Here is a 13,193-nt window from a genome sequence, read left to right as displayed (position 1 = left end):
GACCCGGTCCATTTTAGATCCCCAGACGAAGCGGAAAATGGCTCGGGTGACTGCCACGGCGCAGGAGTGGGGTATGGGCCAGACCTGCGCCACGTAGAGCAACAACGTGAGCGCCTCGCACCTGATGACCAGGTTCTTACCCACAATGGAGAGAGATCGCTGCCCCCACATGCCCAACTTTTGTCGTACCTTGGCTACTCGCTCCTCCCATGTTTTGGTGCACGCCCCGGCACTTCCGAACCATATCCCCAGCACCTTCAGGTAATCTGACCAGACGGTGAAGGGGACAAAGGATCGGTCAGCCCAGTTCCCAAAGAACATGGCCTCGCTCTTGCCGTGGTTAACTTTGGCTCCCGAGGCCAGTTCGAACTGGTCGCAGATGCTCATCAGTCTGCGCACGGACAGCGGATCCGAGCAGAAGACGGCGACGTCATCCATGTACAGGGAGGTTTTGACCTGAGTGCCTCCGCTGCCTGGGATTGTCACCCCTCTTATGCTCGCATCCTTCCTAATAGACTCAGCAAAGGGTTCAATACAGCAAACAAACAAGACCGGGGACAGAGGACAGCCCTGTCTGACTCCAGATTTGATCGGGAAACTTTCAGATTCCCACCCGTTGATTGACACTGCGCTACTGATGTTTGTGTAGAGCAGTTGGATCCAATTGCAGATTCCCTCCCCAAACCCCATTTTGGAAAGCACGTCCATCATGTAGGTGTGCGATATCCTGTCAAAAGCCTTCTCCTGGTCCAGGCTGATGAGGCAGGTGTCCACCCTCCTGTCCCGTACGTAGGCGATCGTATCCCTGAGTAGCGCGAGACTATCAGAGATCTTCCTGCCGGGTACAGTACAGGTCTGATCGGGGTGAATCACCAACTCCAGAGCAGACTTGACTCGACTGCCTATGACTTTGGACAGAATCTTGTAATCAACATTAAGCAGTGAGATGGGCCGCCAATTTCTGATTTCTGCCCTCTCCCCCTTCTGCTTGTAAATGAGGGTGATGATGCCTTTTCTCATGGTCTCTGACATGCTGCCGGCCAGGAGCATACTCTCGTATACTTCCAGCAGGTCCGGGCCGACCCAGTCCCACAGGGCCGAGTACAACTCGACCGGTAAGCCGTCGCTCCCGGGGGTTTTACTCGTCTCGAAAGACTCGACGGCCTTTGTCAGCTCGTCCAGAATTAGCGGCTTGTCCAGTCTCTCCCTCCTGCTGTCATCTAGGACCTCTGTGATAGATGACAGGAAGGACTGGGAGGCTCTGCTGTCTGTGGGCTTCGTGTCATACAGCCCAGCATAAAAGGATTTGCTGATCCTTAGTATGTCGGACTGCGAAGACGTTACCGAGCCATCTTCTTCCTTCAGGCTGCTGATAACAGAGCTCTCTCTGTGTACCTTTTGGAAGAAGTAACGCGAGCACGTCTCATCCTGCTCGATGGAGCGGACTCTTGACCGGAAGATGATCTTGGAGGCCTCCTTGGCAAAGAGCGAGGCCTGCTGGCTCTTCACCTCTTGGAGGTCCTCCTTGACCTCGACCCCCATTGACTGCAACCGGAGTAGATTTTGCATAATTTTCTGGAGTCGGGACAGTTCCCTCTGTCTCTCTCTCGCCTTCTGAACACCTTTGTGGATGAAGAACCTCTTGATGTTCTCCTTAATCGCTTCCCACCAGTGAACTGGAGACTCAAAGAGGGGTTTCACGGTCCTCCAACCTTTGTAATCCCTTTTGAGTTCCTCAACGTTCTCTGGGGTCAGCAGTGTCGCATTGAGCTTCCACGTCCCTCTGCCAACCCGCTGGTCGTCCTGTAAGTGACAGTCGGCCAGTAAGAGGCAGTGGTCGGAGAAGAACACCGGCTTGACGTCGGTGGATCCGACCGTGACCGCACGGGACACAAACAGGAAGTCAATCCTGGAACGGGCAGACCCGACCGATCTTGACCATGTGTATCTGCGCTGCGCTCCGTCTGCAGGTTTGCTGAAGACGTCGTGCAGTTTGGCATCCTTAACTGTTTCTACTAGGAATCTGGACGTAGCGTCCAGTTTGCTGTTGTCACTGCCGGATCGTCCAGCCGCATCGATGATGCAGTTGAAGTCACCGCCTAGGATGACCGGCCTGGACATCGCCAGCAGCAGTGGGAGCTGCTGGAAGACGGTCAGCCGCTCGCTGCGTTGTACCGGGGCGTACACGTTGATCAACCGGAGCGGAGCGTTGTTGTACATCACGTCTGCTACGAGGAGGCGGCCGCCCACCACCTCCTTAACTTCAGAGATGGTGAAGTTACCTCCCCGCAGCAGAATACCCAGGCCGGAGGAACGGCAGTCATTACCCCCCGACCAGATCGATGGCCCGTGGGACCACCATCGCGACCACTGCCTGTAGGTGCTGAGGTGTGGTATTCCACACTCCTGCAGAAACAGTAGGTCAGCTTTGACCTTGGCAAGGTAATCCAAGGTTGAAACACATCGCGTAGTAGATTTAATGCTACGCACATTAATGGAAGCAATTCTTACACCCATTTTTTACTAAAAATTAGTTGTTGCTTCCCATACCATTTGTCCTCGCTAGTCCCAGTCCTTCCCCTTCGGGATGTTCCTGCATACCCATCGTATGCGCAAGCAGTTTCACGTTGGTTGGGCTCAGAAACCCCTCCTGATTTTTCATGCAGGGTTTGTGCTGCTCGGGTGACATCGGGGGGGTCTTGTAGGCAGAGAGGATTGGGTTGTCCTCAGCTGCTTCCATCTGTTCCTCCTCGAAAACATCACAGCTCCCGGTCTCCCGGAGCTCAGGTGCGCCAGACGTGTCTTTGCTCCCGGTGTCGCAGAGCTGAGATGCGTTGGCCACTTCGTTACGTGTGGGGCATTGGGGTTGGGGCACGCTGGGCCCATCACAGCTTCCAGTGCCCGGGGGCTGGGATGCTTTATCATCCATCTCGGAGTTCTGCCGCCTCTTTTGAAGGGGCTGTCGTTCCAGCATTTCCCCGTCCAGTGAAGAGGAGTTGTTGCAGTCTGATTCAGAAGAGAGCCTCCTCTTGCCGCTGGTTTGGGTGGTGGCTTTGGGATGTTTTTTCTTTGTGGTTTTCCTCTGGACCACTTGCCACTGACCTGTTTGTCCATCTGCTGCCTCCTCCTCCATTGATTCTGTCTGTGGAGGAGTGGTTTCCGGGCGCTGGGTAGGTGCTGGGTCATTGGTTTCAGCTGCCTCCCCTTCCTTCTCAGGTTGAAGTTCCTCACTGCGGAGAAGGTTGCTGGTCTCCTTTCGGACAGCGGACGCCTTCGTCGAACCTTCGCCCGGCCATTCCTTGGACCTTGCCGCCTGAGCATAGCTGAGACAACGTTTGGGGCAGGTCTTGTAGAGATGGCCTGCCGCACCGCACAAGTTGCAACACTTAGTCTGCTTACAGTCCTTGGTCTGATGGCCTTCCTCCTTGCAGTTCTTGCAAACAACCGTGCTGCAGTTGGCTGCCATGTGACCAGATTTGCCACAGGTGCGGCAAACTCTGGGCTGCCCAGCGTAGACCAAGAAGCCTCGACTTCCCCCGATAGCAAAGCTGGAGGGAGGGTGGATGATGGCTCCACTGGGATCTACCTTCAAGGTCACCTTGACCTGCCGCTTGCTGGTCCAGTTCCCAAAGGGGTCCTTGACATCAGTGCTGCTGCCGGCCACCTCGACGTACCTGGCGAGAAAGGTGAGTACATCCACCACCGGAACATGGGGGTTGTAGAGGTGAATCGTCACCACCCGGTCCCGTTGTGACGGAAGCGTGAAGAGCGGCTCCGCTGTGAGGATCGACAGTGGAGCCCGGTCCCCTTTCTCCTTGAACGCCTTCAGGAACTTGATGCATCCCGCCACGTTCCGGAACGTCACGTCGAAGTATCCACTGCTGGGGAAATCCTGCAGGCAGAAGACGTCCGTCGCTTGAAATCCACAGCAATCGAAGAGAATTTTCTTGATGAAGAAGGTGCGATCGACCAGTGCATCTCCTTCCTTGTCCTTCACGACCACCCGAACGGTGTTGCGCACTCCCTGGCCCGAAGCTCGAAAATTGGTTATAGCCATTTTACTCAAAGCTTCCCCAGGATCAAAAGGCAATGATCATGGTCTCTTCTCAATCAAATAAGCACTGATAAGAACAGATACTACACTTGATCTTAGCCAAAAGGCTAATGGAAGATGTTGTTGACAATGCTATCAAGTGGCACTTACTCACCATTAAGATGCTCACTGATGCTCAGCTTTGGGTTCTACCAGAACCCCTCAGCACCAGACCTCATTACAGTTTTGGTCCAAACATGAACAAAAGAGCTGAACTCCAGAGATGAGGTGAGGGTGACTACTTTTGACATTCAAGGCTGCAAATGACCAACTGTGGCATCAAGAAGCCCTGGTAAAATTTAAGTCAATGGCAATTGGGTGAAAACACTCGACTTGCGTGAGTCATAAAGGAAGATGGTTGTGGTTGTTGGAGGCCAATGATCTCAGCCCCAGGACATCGCTGCAGGAGTTCCTCATGGGAGTGTCCAAAGCCAAACCATCTTCAGCTACTTCATCAATGTCATTCCCTTCATCATAAAGTCAGAAGGGGGGATGTTTGCTGATGATTGCACAATGTTGAGTTCCATCGCAACTTGTCAGATAATGAAGTAGTCTGTGCTCGCATGCAGCAAGTCCTGGACAACGTTCAGGCTTGGTCTGTAAAGTGGCAAATAACACCCATGCCGAACAAGTGCCACCTAATGATTATTTCCAACAAGAGGCAGTCTAACCTCCTCTGCTTGACATTCAACAGCATTACCATTGATAAATTTAATTGATAAACTTAACTGGACCAGCCACATAAATACTGTGGCTACAAGAGTAGATCAGAATCTCTGTCTGTTCCGGCGGATGACTCCCCAAAGCCTTTCCACCATCTACAAGGCACAAGTCAGGAGTGTGGTGGAATTCTCTCCACTTGTCTGGATAAGTGCACCTCCAACAACACATAGCAAGCTCAACACTATCCAGGACAGAGCAGCCCGCTTACTTGACACCCCATCCACCACCTTAAACATTCACTCCCTCCACCACAAGCACAAAGTGGCAGCAGTGTGTACCAACTACAAGATGCACTGCAGCAACTTGCCAAGGCTTCTTCGACAGCACCTTCCAAACCCGTGACCTCTACCACCTGGAAAGACAAGGGCAGCAGGTGCATGGAAACACCAGCAACTGCAAGTTCCCCTCCAAGTCACACACCATCCAGACTTGGAACTATATCGCTGTTCCTTCACTATCACTGGGTCAAAATCCTGGAACTCCCTCCCCAACAGCACCAGGGTGTACCTTCATCATAAGAACTGTAGCGGTTCAAGAAGGTGACTCACCACCATATTCTCAAGCAAATTAGGGAAGGGCAACAAATGCTGGCCTAGACAGTGACGCTCACGTCCTGTGAATGAATGAAAACAATTTGCCCCACCCAAACTGCCAAGGTGGCACTGTGGCCCTTATCACAAAATTCATATCTCGATGTAGAATTTCCATCGACTTTCCTGATTTTCCATTGTAGCTTCAGCAGAAATCCCAGAGAAATAGCCATTTGTGACTTTTCTACAATGTTTCCATTGACCTTCCACAGGCATTGTGATGTACCCTATTATTGCCAACTGTGTACATTGGCTTGAGTGAAGAAAGAAAATGGCAAATGAAAGCAACATGAGGGTTTGTTTGAATGGTTTAATTGGCCAGTTTCGTGACATTGGTTCGACCATGACTTTAGTTTATGAAGTAAAATTGGTGGATTGCTGCTTGTTACTTATTTCTCATTTGTACTTTTTGGTCCTTATATACATTTTGGCAATTGGATCCTGGTAACTTAATAGATAATTGGCCAAAGGTTCTAAGTCTGGACAAACATGTAAGAGATGCGGACTCCTACAAGCACCAAAGAGCTGTCCATCATTCTATGATGTGTGCAAAACATGCAGCACAAAGGGGCACTGGAAGCAATAGTGCAAGAGAGCCAAACCTGATGGGGAAAAACAAGAATCATGACAAGAGTCAAGCGGACAACAAGAAGGTGCCACACCCTAATAAGCACAGGGACCATGCTGGATACGAAAGAAGACAAATCCATGAGGTAAAATCCATGGAAATGACCACCGAGATGATGATGATGATGATCAGGGTTCCACGGGACGTGAGGAACAAACTTTTCACACAGTGAACGCCACTGAATGTATTGATCCCATCACACTATTGAAAGCATTTGCATCCATACAGTTTATATATCCTAGGAAAGAAGGCAAACATGTGCTATAGGTAAAGGTTGGTACAGGGGCAAGTGCAAACATACTGCTCTACAAATTCTAAAGAATATGTACCTGAATGTGTGGTAAGCCATGGTGACACCTACGAGCACCCAGCTTACGGCTTATAATGGATAAGCATTTCCATTTTTGGGTTCCATCATGCTAGACTGTCGATACAATCAATCGGTGTGGACATCCCAAGTATCCTATATTGTTCAACTGCAGGCCTACAAGCCTCTAGGGACTTAACTCTAGTTACGATGCAAGAGATTAGTCATCAACAAGGAAGCAGACTGATCATGGATGACAGAGCGATCAGTTCCACTGGTGATCTTATTTCATGGTATCCTGACTGCTTCAATAGGATTGGCAGTTTCAAAGGGGATGCCACATTGCATCTACGTGATGGTGCAACACCATTAATTGATCCACTCTGCAATGCAACATGCACATACAGAGCAAACTCAAAATTGAGATTGACAGAATGGAAGCAGATGGAAACATTAGGATGGTACAAGAGCACACTGATTGCTGTAGTTATATTACCTGTGTCCTCAAGAAGGATGAAGCTATCGTGTTCGTTTGGATCCTTGTAGATTGAATTGGGAACTCAGATGTTGCCTATAAAATCCCCACTCTGGAAGAACTAAACCTGAGCTTTGCTGGAGCATAGTTCCTTTCCAAGCTCGATGCATAAAATGGCTATTTGTCGGTCCAGCTGGCAAAACACTTTCAGGAGCTGACCACATTCTGCACTCCGTTTGCTCATTAATGTTTTCAATGACCTCCTTTTGGCCTTTCCATAAGCCAAGATTTCTTTCAACAGAATACGGATCACATTACCAGCCAAATACCAGGATGTATTTGCACCACGGATGACATAGCTTTTGTGGGGAAGAGCAAACAAGAACATGACCACAATTTACACTCTCTCATGCAGGAGGCAAGGAGAGGGGCTTGTGTTCAATAGTCACTAGTGTGAGATTAATGTACACCAGATCAATTTTTTGGGTCGATTTATTAAAGTCAAGATATTCAACCTGAACCCAGCAAACTGGAAGATGTTCATGCTATGCCAGTACCTCAGGGCAAGGAAGATCTCTAAAGATGTTTGGGTCTTTTCAAATTTTTATCTCTGTATAGCTCAAATTTTGTGCAAATAGCTTAATTGCTTAGAGATTTACTTTAGAAAGATATTCCTTTTCTTTGGCAGGAAGATCATCAGTTAGTGTTTGACCAACTGAAGAAGCCATTGTCTGAAGATGTGTCATTTCTTCAATTTTATGACCCAGCAGAGGTGACCACTCTGAAGTATATGCTTCTCAGAAGGGCCTTGGGGCATGCATATTGCAGAAGGGATGACCGATAGCTTTCAGCTCCAAAATGTTATCACTGGCTCAAGCCAATTATTCTAATATTGAAAGGGAAGCATTAGCTTTGGTGTTATGTGCTTCCACACTTACCTATTCATGAAGAGATTTGTGGTTGAGACAGAACACAAACCACAGGAGATGATCTGGAAGAAGCCATTATTAAGCACACCGTGTGGGAGGAAACCAGAACACCCGGAGGAAACCCATGCAGGTCACAGGGAGAACTTACAAACTCCACACAGGCAGTACCCAGAACCAAACCCAAGTCGCTGGCGCTGTGAGGCTACGGTGCTAACTACAGCGCCACCCAATGCTGCCTTAATTGATCTTGTGGAGCCCTGCAGTATGTCCCAGTGAGCGTCTCGTGTATCATGGTGGTCTGCTGTGCTCTGCACAATCTAGCACTGCAGAGGGGGGAGGCCTTAGAACCATAGAAAAATTACGGCACAGAAGGAGGCCATTCAGCCCGTCACATCTATGCCAGCCGAACAAACTAGCCACCTATCTAATCCCACTTTCCAGCACCTGGTCCATAGCCCCGCAGGTTACAGCACTTCAGGTGCATGTCCAGGTACCTTTCAAAAGAATTGAGGGTTTCTGCCTCCACCACCATTCCTGGTAGTGAATTCCAGACACCCACCACCCTCTGGAAGAAAAAGTTTTTCCTCATGTCCCTGCTAATCCTTCTACCAATCACCTTAAATCTGTATCCCCTAGTAATTGACCTCTCTGCTAGGGGAAACAGGTCCTTCCTGTCTACTCTATCTAGGCCCCTCATAATTTTGTACACCTCAATTAAGTCACACCTCAGCCTCCTCTGTTCTAGGGAAAACAACCCTAGCTTATCCAATCTTTCCCCGTAGCTGCAACTAGGGGGAGGTGGTGGCGTAGTAGTATTGTCACTGGACTAGTAACCCAGAGACCCAGGTATTGCTCTGGGGACATGAGTTCGAATCCCACCACAGCAAAAGGTGGAATTTGAATTCAATTAAATCTGGAATTTAAAGCTAGTCTAATGATGGCCATGAAACCATTGTCGATTATTGTAAAAACCCATCTGGTTCACTAATGTCCTTTAGGGAAGGAAATCTGCTGTCCTTGCCTGGTCTGGCCTACATGTGACTCCAGATCCTCAGCAATGTGGTTGACTCTTACATGCACTTGAAATGGCCTAGCAAGCCACTCATTTCAAGGGCAATTAGGGATGGGCAATAAATGCTGGCCTGGCCTCCGAAGCCCACATCCCATGAATGAATAAAAAAAAACTTTCAAGCCCTGGCAACATTCTTCTAAATCTCCTCTGTACTCTCTCCAGAGCAATTATGTCCTTCCTGTAATGTGGTGACCAGAACTGTACGCAATACTCCAGCTGTGGCCTAACCAGCATTTTATACAGTTCCAGCATTACATCCCTGCTTTTGTATTCTATACCTCAGCCAATAAAGGAAAGCATTCCATATGCCTTCTTCACCACTCCATCTACCTGTCCTGCCACCTTCAAGGACCTGTGGACGTGCATTCCAAGTTCTACCCCTCTTAATATCCTCCCGTTTATTGTGTATTCCCTTGCTTTATTTGCCCTCCCCAAATGCATTACCTCACACTTCTTTGGATTGAATTCCATTTGCCACTTTTCTGCCCACTCAGCCAAACCATTGATATCATTCTGGAGTCTACGGCTATCCACCTCACTATCAACTACACGGCCAATTTCTGTGTCATCAGCAAATTTCCCAATCATGCTTCCAACATTTAAGTCCAAATCATCAATATATACCACAAACAGCAAGGGATTGAACACTGAGCCCTGTGTAACGCCATTGGAAACAGCTTTCCATTTGCAAAAACATCCTTTGATTACTACCCTTTGTTTCCTATCTCTGAGCCAATTCTGGATCCAATCTGCCACATTTCCTTGTATGCCATGGGCTTTCATTTTACTGATCAGTCTGCCATGCGGGACCTTGTCAAATGCCTTACTAAAATCCATGTAGACCACATCCACTGCATTACCCTCATCAATCCTCCTTGTTACTTCCTCAAAAAAATCAATTAATTTAGCAAGACATGACCTTCCTTTAACAAATCCATGCTGACTATCCCTGATTAATCCGTGCCTTTCTAAGTTACTGTTAATCCTGTCCCTCAGAATTGATTCGAACAATTTACTCACCATAGAGGTCAGACTGACCAGCCTATAATTATTTGGCCTATCCCTCACACCCTTTTTAAACAATGGTACAACGTTCACAGACCTCCAATTGTCTGGTACCTCTCCTGTATATAATAAGAACTTGAAGATGATCCTCAGCACATCCGTTATTACCTCACTGGCTTCCTTTAACAACCTGGGATGCAACCATCCAGCCCTGGTGATTCCTTACAAGAGGATTATATGTTTGAGTGACAAACATTCTCCAACAAAGAGGACATGGAGGAGAGACAGGGCCAAGCAGCAATGGAAGATGATAACACATCGATGGAGGCCAGACATGGTGAGCGACGGGCAAAGGAGACAAGAGACAACCTCATAATGACCCGCTTTCAGTCACCCTGATGTCTACTCAATGAGAATCCAATAAAGAGTGTCCTTCATACATGTCGTCTTCCGCCTCCTTTCCATCTGTGTTGTCTGAATGCCGATCAGCTGCATTGTGTGGTAGTACCCATGAGACAGCGTACATTAATGACATATGCCGTCACATTGCCATGATAATGAGGGCCATAGTCACATTGGCACTGCACTAAGAGATAGGGTGGAATTTAGAAACTCATAATTAAGGCATGATGGAACTTGGTTTTCACACAATGATAGCTAATGATTGGCACAAAACAGCATTTAATTACATTCCACATAACATGTTGGCGTCACGCGTGAATATCCATGTGTGGCTAGGTGATTTTCTTGATATGCTAGCAGGTGCTCATATGCGGTGTGACCCCTGCACAAGCAGCTGGGCTGGAGGTAGGCTGCTGATCAGGCAGCCCCTTGGCCTGAGATGAATTCGGCAAACATCCTTTTGATGCCTAAGGCCTGGAAGGCTCAGCTGCTTAAGGGCTTCCTAGACGGGTGCAGGACTTTTCTCAGGCATTGCAGCTGCTGGAGCTGGGCTCACTGGCTGAGGGGCTGAGGAGCTGGTGTCCACATTCAAAGTGCCCTGAGGGGAGCCCCCAGATGTGGAGTACAGCCTCTCCTCCTCCCCCTCAAAGCTCACTGTAACCTCCCTGCTAACCAGAGAAGGACTAGGAGTGGGAAAACTTTCCAGGCTCCTGGTCCTTCTCTCGGCTTGCCATTGTAGATTCGAGCTCATGAGGTTCGCCAACCTCTCGATGGAGGAAAACATGCACTCGTATGCCTGGGATATGACAGCAGGCATGGCATGGATGGACTCCTCCATCGTCCAATAAAGGCTACGCATAGTATCTGGCATCTCTGCCAGGTGTTGCCTTACTTCTCCCTGCAACTCCCTCATGCCCTGTGCTGTCGACAACAGAGGCTCATCATCAGCCTGGGACTGAGCATGGGCCTGACCACCCACAGTCCTCCGACTGTCAGAGACTTCAGCTGTCTCAGCCTCAGCCAGCTGCTCAGGCGCGTGTGCAGTGCTCTCACCAGCTAGTGACCCTGAAGCTAAACCCAAGCGGATTCCCACCGAGGTGAAAATATCTGATTGAAGGTCCAGCAGAGTCATTGGACAATGCATCCGCTGAGTGTTGTTCCTCCTCAGATGTTGATGGGTGTCCCTCTGGGGCTGCAGTCACCTGCGAACACCAACTTGCAAGATACAACTAAAATATGTGTGGGTTAGGCTGCACATATCCCATTATGGACAACATGCCAGAGGTAGCTCTCCATCATTAAGTAAATTTTCGAAGATCAACAATAATCACTCTCTTGCACAGGGACCTCGATCTCCCTGTCTGAAATAGCCCGTCCACCTTGGCTACCCACTAGTTCTAGGGTCTCTTCTTTGGCCTGAGGGGACACATGTCAGGCACTCAGCCACCAGTCCTGGCTGCCTCCCTTCTCTTATAGGCCCTCTTCTCCTGCAAGAGGAAGAATGTTACTATTATTAATTGGCATACATTTCACCATGACCATTCTGCTACCATGGGCCCTTCGTCGCCAACTGGGGGATGTGATATACCTCATACTGACTCACACTGTCATGGGATTTACTGGGGCTGAGCTATGGCCGAGGGATGCAGCCATGCATCTGTCTTGGTGATATTATAACCATGCTGTCTTTGTGATGGCCGTGGCACCCTCACCATGTCGAACACCCTGTAGTGACACCTAAACCCCAGAAAGAATCTTTAGGACATAGCACTCACCTTTACTGAACACAGGAGGTCATTGACCCCCTTCCTGCACTGCACCTAGTTGAGTTGGATGATCCCACAGCTGCTGACCTCCTCTGTGATCATCACCCAGGCGTGCCTGGTCAGGTAGGAGGACCTCTTCTTGCCATCGCTGGGGAAGAGGACCTCTCGCCTTTTCCTTGTAACGTGGAGGAGAATCAGCAGGGAGACATCACTGAAGTAAAGGATTAACCTTGCTCTGACCTCTGACATCCTGAACAGTCTTCCGAGGGGGGCTGTTTGTCAAAGTTGACAGTGATGTTAATTTAGAAACCTTTTCAATGAATGAGCTGTTGTGGAATGCAAGGAAAGAATGAATGCAGGGCTGGCAAGCTTTTAAAGATGCCACCAGCATCTGCTCCGATGTCAGCTGATGCCGTGAGCAGCATCTCGCATGGCCGCCCCACCATGTCACTGGAGGAGATGGCCTCCTCCATTCTGTTAAATGGTCGCCCCAGCGGCTGCTCATGTGACACGCGGGACCACCACCATTTTCTGCGCCCACCGCGATCAATAAATTCATCCCATTAAGTGCAATCTTCAGTCTGTTTGGAGCACCCAAAGAGATAATCTCTGACAATGGACCTGAATATACTGGAAAGCCATTCCGTGATATGTGTCAGAAATGGGGCAGCAACTTCTTCACCTCGTTACCCAAAATCTAACAGCTTAGCAGAACGCATGATTCGCACAGCAAATTCTCTCTTGCAGGCAGACCAATCAAGAGCTACATATGCTGCATCTTAGAGCAACTCCTCTAAGTTCTACCATTCTATCTCTGGCAGTATTGATGTTCAGAAGACAAGTACGCACAGATCTACCTATCTGCCATCATTCCACCAATCCAGAAGTCTGAGAAGCACTTTTAGACTTACAGGGGAGGATGAAAGACATAATGACAGCCATCCAGGTGGAGAGTTACCCAGTCTGGACAGCAAGTCAGATACAACATCCTTCAAATGGTACATGGAGTCCAGCAGAAGTTTCCAAGATATGTCCAGAACCACATTCATATGAAGTTATTACACCCAATGGTATGACAGTGAAATGAAATAGAGGTCAGATGAGAGAAGTTCATGATCCTGCATCACTGTAGGATTCCATTGTGAAAAGGACAAGATCTAAAATGGGCGGCATAGTGGCGCAGTGGTTAGCACCGCTCCAGGG

The 13,193-nt window shown here is 48.9% G+C and overlaps 1 pseudogene; it reads right to left on the bottom strand.

Annotated features, from left to right (window-relative positions):
- Nucleotides 1-4,064: 4,064 nt before the first annotated feature.
- Nucleotides 4,065-4,175, bottom strand: LOC137374052 (U2 spliceosomal RNA; annotated as a pseudogene).
- Nucleotides 4,176-13,193: the final 9,018 nt, after the last annotated feature.

The sequence above is a fragment of the Heterodontus francisci genome, chromosome 9, assembly GCF_036365525.1.
Source record: "Heterodontus francisci isolate sHetFra1 chromosome 9, sHetFra1.hap1, whole genome shotgun sequence".
Classification (NCBI taxonomy): Eukaryota; Metazoa; Chordata; class Chondrichthyes; order Heterodontiformes; family Heterodontidae; genus Heterodontus; species Heterodontus francisci.
The sequence above is the reverse complement of the archived record's forward strand: the minus strand, read 5'-3'. Positions and strand labels throughout refer to the sequence as shown.